The following is a 5,655-nucleotide window of genomic DNA, read 5'->3' on the forward strand; positions in this document are numbered from 1 at the left end:
TCGCTGCAAATTCAGTGTTTCATCAACACTCTGAAGGTCCACAGATTACATAATGCCTCCAGATGAGCTTCCGAAACTACTACTGGTCTTCCAGGGAACGATCAAATCTTAGACAGTTTGAGACATTACTCCCTTTGAGAAAGGTCCGCACGGTGCCTGTTGTATTCAATCCCGGTGTAATTTCCGTGTTTTTATCAAAACTCTGAAGGTACACAGGTTACAGAATGGCTCCATATGTGCTTCGGAGACTACTACTGTTCTTCTAGGGTACGATTAAAGCGTAGACAGTTTGAGACATTACTCTCATGGAGAAAAGTCCGCATGGTGCCTGTTATATTCAATTACGATGCAATTTGTGTGTTTCATCAACAATCTGAAGGTCCACAGACAACAGAATGCCTCTAGATCTGCTTCGGAAACTATTACTTGTCTTCGAGGGAATGATCAAAGCGTAGACAGTTTGAGACATTACTCCCATGGAGAAAAGTTCGCATGGTGCCTGTTGTATTCAATCCCGATGCTATTTCTGTGTTACATCAACACTCTGAAGGTGCACAGATAACAGAATGCCTCCTGATGTGCTTCGGAAACTACTAATGGTCTTCCAGGAATTCATCAAGGCGTAGACAGTTTGAGACATTACTCCCACCGAGAAAAGTCCGCATGGTGCCTGTTGTACTCAATCTCGCTGCAAATTCAGTGTTTCATTAACACTCTGATCGTCCACAGATTACAGAATGCCTCCAGATTTGCTTCGGAAACTGCTACTTTTCTTCCAGGGAACGATCAAACCTAGACAGTTTGAGACATAACTCCCATGGAGAAAAGTCCGCATGGTGCCTGTTATCTTCTTTCCCGATGCAATTTCTGTGTGTCATCAACACTCTAAAGGTCCACATAATACAGAATGCCTCCAGATGTGCTTCGGAAACTAATACTTGACTTCGAGGAATCTATGAAAGTTCGTAGATAGTTTGCGACATTTCTCCCATGGAGAAAAGTCCGCATGGTGACTGGTGTATTGAGTCCCGATGCATTTTCTGTGTTTCATCAACACTCTGAAGGTCCACAGATACCAGAATGACTCCTGATGTGCTTCGGAAACTACTAATGGTCTTCCAGGAATCCATCAATTCGTAGACTGTTTGAGACATTACTCCCATGGAGAAAAGTCGGCATGGTGCCTGTTGTACTCAATCTCGCTTTAAATTCAGTGTTTCATTAACACTCTGAAGGTCCACAGATAACAGACTGCTTCCAGATGTGCTTCGAAAACTACTACTGGTCTTCCAGGAATCGATAAATGCATAGACAATTTGAGACGTTACTCCCATGGACAAAAGTCCGCATGGTGCCTGTTCTATTCAATCCCGATGCAAATTCAGTGTCTCATCAACACTCTGAACGTCCACATAATACAGAATGCCTCCAGATGTGCTTCGGAAACTAATACTTGACTTCGAGGAATCTATGAAAGTTCGTAGATAGTTTGCGACATTTCTGCCATGGAGAAAAGTCCGCATGGTGACTGGTGTATTGAGTCCCGATGCATTTTCTGTGTTTCATCAACACTCTGAAGGTCCACAGATAACAGAATGCCACCTGATGTGCTTCGGAAACTGCTAATGGTCTTCCAGAAATCCATCAAGGCGTAGACTGTTTGAGACATTATTCCCATGGAGAAAAGTCGGCATGGTGCCTGTTGTACTCAATCTCGCTGCAAATTCAGTGTTTCATTAACACTCTGAAGGTCCACAGATTACAGACTGCTTCCAGATGTGTTTCGAAAACTACTACTGGTCTTCCAGGAATCGATAAATGCATAGACAATTTGAGACATTACTCCCATGGACAAAAGTCCGCATGGTGCCTGTTCTATTCAATCCCGATGCAAATTCAGTGTTTCATCAACACTCTGAAGATCCACAGATTGCAGAATGCCTCCAGATGTGCTTCGGAAACTACTACTGGTCTTCCAGGAATCGATCAAAAGCGTAGACAGTTTGAGACATTACTCCCATAAAGAAAAGACCGCATGGTGACTGTTCTCTTCAATCACGATGCAATTTCTGTGTTTCATCAACACTCTGAAGCTCCACAGTTTACAGAATGCCTCCAGATGTGCTTCGAAATTTACTATTGGTCTTCCAGGGAACGATCAAACCGTAGAGAGATTGAGACATTACTTCCATTGCGAAAAGTCCGCATGGTGCCTGTTGTATTCAATCCTGTACACATTTCTGTGTTTCATCAACACTCTGAAGGTCCACAGATTACAGAATGCCTCCAGATGTGCTTCGGAAACTACTACTGTTCTTCCAGGAATCCTTAAAATCATAGACAGTTTGAGACATTACTCCCATGGAGAAAAGTCCGCATGCTGCCTGTTGTACTCAATCTCGCTGCAAATTCAGTGTTTCATTAACACTCTGAAGGTCCACAGGTTACAGAATGCCTCCAGATGTGCTTCGGAAACTACTATTGGTTTTCCAGGGAAAGATCAAAGCGTAGACAGTTTGAGACATTACTCCCATGGAGAAAAGTCCGCATGGTGCCTGTTCTATTCAATCACGATGCAATTTCTGTGTTTCATCAACACTCTGAAGTTCCACTGATTATAGAATGATACCAGATGTGCTTCGGAAACGACAACTGGTCTCCCAGGGAACGATCAAAGGGTATAAAGTTTGAGGCATTACTCGCATGGAGAGAAGTCCGCATGGTTCCTGTTGTATTAAATCTCGCTGCTAATTCATTGTTTCATCAACACTCTGAAGGTCCACAGATTACAGAATGCCTCCAGATGTGCTCCGAAATCAACTATTGGTCTTCCAGGGAACGATCAAACCGTAGAGAGATTGAGACAATAGTTCCATGGAGAAAAGTCCGCATGGTGCCAGTTGTATTCAATCCAGTTTATATTTCTGTGTTTCTTCAACACTCTGAAGGTCCACAGATAACAGAATGCCTACATATGTGCAGCGGAAGCCACTCTTGGTCCTACAGGGAGCGATCAAAGCTTAGACAGTTTGAGACATTGCTCTCACTGAGAAAACTCCTGATTGTTACAGAATGCCTCCATATGTGCTTCGGTAACTACTACTGGTGTTCCAGAGAACTACCGAAGCGTCGATGGTTTGAGACATTATTACCATGGTATCTATTGTATTCAATCCTGATGTAATATCTGTGGTTCATCAACACTCTGAGGTTCCACAGATTACAGAATGCTTCCAGATGTGCTTCGGAAACTATTACTTGCCTTCGATGAATCGATTAAAATTAGTAGAGAGTTTGAGACATTTCTCCCATGGAGAAAATTCCGCATGGTGACTGGTTTATTGAATCCCGATGCATTTTCTGTGTTTCATCAACACTCTGAAGGTCCACAGATTACAGAATGCCTCCATATGTGCTTCGGAAACTACTACTGTTCTTCCAGGAATCCTTAAAATCATTGACAGTTTGAGACATTACTCCCATGGAGAAAAGTCCTCATGGTGCCTGTTGTATTCAATCTTGCTGCAAATTCAGTGTTTCATCAACACTCTGAAGGTCCACAGATTACAGGAAGCCTCCAGATGTGCTTCGTAAAACTACTATTGGTCTTCCAGGGAACGATCAAAGCGTAGACAGTTCGAGACATTACTACCATGGAGAAAAGTCGGCATGGTGCCTGTTCTATTCAATCCCGATGCAATTTCTGTATTTCCTCAACACTCTGAAGGTCCATAGATAACAGAATGCCTCCATATGTGCATCTGTAACTACTACCGGTCTTCCAGGGAAAGATCCAAGGTTATACAGTTTGAGACAATACTCGCATGGAGAAAAGTCCGCATGGTGCCTATTGTATTCAATCCTGATGCAATTTCTGTGTTTCAACAACACTCTGAACATCCACATATTACAAAATACCTCCAGATGTGCTTTGGAAATGTCTACTGGTCTTCCAGGGAACGATCAAAGCGTAGACAGTTTGAGACATTACTCCCATAGCGAAAAGTCCGTGTGGTGCCTGTTGTATTCAATCTCGCTGCAGATTCAGTGTTTCATCAACACTCTTAAGGTCCACAGATTACAGAATGCCTCCAGATGTGCTTCAGGAACTACTACTGGTTTTCGAGGGAACGATCAGACCGTAGACAGTTTGAGACATTCCTCCCATCGAGCAAAGTCCGTATGGTGCCTGTTGTATTCAATCCCGATGCAATTTCTGTGTTTCATCAAAGCTCTGAAGGTGCACAGATTACAGAATGACTCCAGATGTCCCTCAGCAACTTCTACTGGTCTTCCAGGGTACGAACAAAGCGTCGACAGTTTGAGACAATACTCCCATGGAGTAAAGTCCGCATGGTGCCTATTGTATTCAATCCCGATGCAAGTTCTGTGTTTCATCATCACTCTGAAGGTCCACATACTACAGAATTCCTCCAGATGTGCTTCGGTAATTACTACTGGTCTTCCAGGGAACGATCAAGGCGTATACAGTTTGAGACATTACTCCCATGGGGTAAAGTCCGCATGGTTCCTGTTGTATTCAATCTCGCTGCAAATTCCGTGTTTCATGAACACTCTGATGGTCCACAGATTACATAATGCCTCCATATGTGCTTCGGAAACTACTACTGGTCTTCCAGGAATCGATTAAAAGTGTAGACAGTTTGAGACACTACTCCCATCGAGAAAAGACCGCATGGTGCCTGTTGTATTAAATCCCGATGCAATATCTGTATTTCATCAACACTCTGAAGGTCCACAGATTACAGAATGCCTCCAGACGTGCTTCGGAAACTACTACTGGTCTTCCAGACAACGATCAATGCGTATACAGTTTGAGACAATAATCCCATGGAGAAAAGTCCGCATGGTGGCTGGTGTCTTCGTTCCTGATGCAATTTCTGTGTTTCATCAACACTCTGAAGGTTCACAGATTACAGAATGCCTCCATATGTGCTTCGGAAACTGCTACTGGTCTTCCAGGGAACGATCAAATAGTTGACAGTTTCAAACAGTACTGACATGGATAAAAGTCCGCATGGTGTCTGTTGTAATCAATACCGATGCAATTTCTGTGTTTCATCAACACTCTGAAGGTCCACAGATTACAGAATGCCTACAGCTGTGCTTCGGAACCTACTACTGGTCTTCCAGGGAACGATCAAAGCTTATACAGCTTGAGACGTTTCTCACATGGAGAAAAGTCTGTATGATGATTGTTGAATTCAATCCAGAAGCAATTCCTGAATTTCTTTAACACTCTGAAGGTCCGAAGATTACAGAATGCCTCCAGATGTGCTTCGGAAACTACTACTTGTCTTCCAGGGAACGATCAATTCGTAGACAGTTTGAGACAGTACTGCCATGTAGAAAAATCCGCATGGAGACTGTTGTATTCCTTCCCGATTCAATTTCTGTGTTTCATCAACACTCTGAAGGTTCACAGATTACAGAATGCCTCCAGATGAGCTTCGGAAACTGCTACTGGTCTTCCAGGGAACGATCAAATAGTTGACAGTTTCAGACAGTACTGACATGGATAAAAGTCCGCATGGTGTCTGTTGTAATCAATACCGATGCAATTTCTGTGTTTCATCAACACTCTGAAGGTCCACAGATTACAGAATGCCTCCAGATGTGCTTCGGAAACTACTA

This window comes from Schistocerca gregaria, unplaced genomic scaffold, assembly GCF_023897955.1.
Source record: "Schistocerca gregaria isolate iqSchGreg1 unplaced genomic scaffold, iqSchGreg1.2 ptg000066l, whole genome shotgun sequence".
Taxonomy (NCBI): Eukaryota; Metazoa; Arthropoda; class Insecta; order Orthoptera; family Acrididae; genus Schistocerca; species Schistocerca gregaria.